Source organism: Orycteropus afer, unplaced genomic scaffold (genome assembly GCF_000298275.1).
Source record: "Orycteropus afer afer isolate SDZICR_OR568_19922 unplaced genomic scaffold, OryAfe1.0 scaffold00048, whole genome shotgun sequence".
Classification (NCBI taxonomy): Eukaryota; Metazoa; Chordata; class Mammalia; order Tubulidentata; family Orycteropodidae; genus Orycteropus; species Orycteropus afer.
The window spans coordinates 8,323,935-8,326,037 of NW_006921635.1; positions in this window are offsets into that span (position 1 = coordinate 8,323,935).

Below are 2,103 nucleotides of genomic sequence, written 5' to 3' on the forward strand. Positions count from 1 at the left end.
TGGTGGGTCCAGAAACAGGATGACTGACACATAACAGAGCCATCAGCTACGTGCTTCAGTACGCAGTGTCCTAGTGTCCACGCTTGCCATGTGCATCAAACCGAAAAAAAAAACAAACCCACTGCCACTGAGTCCATTATCTCCGAACAACCCTCACTGGGTTTCCAAGGCTGTAAATCTTTACAGAACAACATTGCCTCAGCTACCTCCTGTGGAGCAGCTGGTGGGTTTGAACCACTGACCTCTTAGTTAGCAGCCAAATGTCTTACCCACTATGCCACCAGAGCTCCTATGTTCACCACATACATGTTGCTGTTGTTATGTGCCATCAAGTCAGACCCAACTCATAGCGACCCCTCCTTGGGTTGCCAAGGCAGTATTACTATGGAAGTCCATTGCTCAACCTTCCTTCCGAGGAGTGGCTGGTGGGTTTGAACCACCAGCCTTCTGGTTAGCAGTCAAGTGTCTTGGGCACTGTGCTACATAAATTCATGGTTGTGATCATATGCATGCTTTGCATGTGTGTGAGTATTCTTTTTCTTTTTCCCTTATCCCTCCCCCCTTCTCCTCCTCCATTTTATCTACATCATGATAACACATATCTCATCCAAGCACGTACACATTTGTGTTCTCTGTACATTTATATAGTCCTATATGTGTCTATCTATACATATATATGACTCGACGGCACATAACAACAACAACAACGTACATATTTATGTATATATATTACATGTATACATATGTATACACATACATGTGTACACACATGTGTATACACATCCCCATGCATATACAGATTCATAATACATTGGGAAGAATGTCATTATTTACTTTACAAAAAGATGGGATTGTATTATGTATTCTTTTGCAGCATCTTGCTTTTATACCTTAAAACTCCAGTTGGTAAAAAATGGGCAGAGGACATGAACAGACACTTCACCAAAGAAGAAAGATATCAGGTGGGCAACAAACACATGAAGAAATGCTTGGAATCAGTAGCCATTAGAGATGCAAATCAAAACAATGATGAGATACCATCTCACCCCAGCACTAATAGCAAAGTTCAACAAGACAGAAAATAACAAATGCTGGTGAGGGTGTGGAGAGATTGTGACTCTCATACACTGCTGGTGGGACTGTAAAATGGTACGCCCACTGTGGAAAACCGGGTGGCGATTCCTTAAAAAGTTGGAAACAGAAATACCATCTGATCCAGCAATCGCAGTGAAGCAATGAGAGCTGGGTCATGCACATAGGTTCCTCACAGCACTACTGGCAACAGCAAAGAGATGGATACAACTTCAGTGCCCATCAATGGATGAATGGATAACCAAACTGTGGTACATATACAAGAGAATACTACGCAACACAAAAGAGTAGCAAAGAACCCGTAAAACACTGCATAACATGGATGAACTTAGAGGACATTATGCTGAGTGAAATAAATCAATCACAAAAGGGCAAATGTTGTATGAATCCACTATTATAAAAACTCAAGGAAAGGTTTACATATGGAAAGAAACTTTCTTTGTTGATTACCAGGTATAGAAGAGGAGGAGGGAAAATTGCTAGATAGCTAGAGACAAGTATTGAATTGGATGAAGGGAAAGGCAATATACCAAAAACAAGTGACCAGCACAGTTACACGAAGGAAAGGGAAGACACAAGGGGTGCACAGAGGTACAGACAACAGAGATAAACACATACACACACACTATGTTATAACTAATGTTATTACTGCGTTATCAGTAATAACAAACACTAATCTATGGGTGGATACATTCGTAGACAGGCTGAATGGTCAGATATGGCTAAGCAAAGGGAATATATCCATGACCATATATAAGTTTGGCAGATGATATTTCTATATATGTGCTGTAAGAATGTCCTCATGATTGATAGAACTAACAGAGGGCAAAGTTATGATAACTTCTTAGCCACAGCCAAACACCCTGAAGGAGTGAGTCGCTGGGGCTATGGGTGGGGGGGACATCAAGGTCAATTGACATAACATGCTACCCAAAAACATTGTTCCACCTACTTTGGTGAGTAGCAACTGAGGTCTTAAAAGCTTGCAAGCAGCCATCTAGATGCAACAAT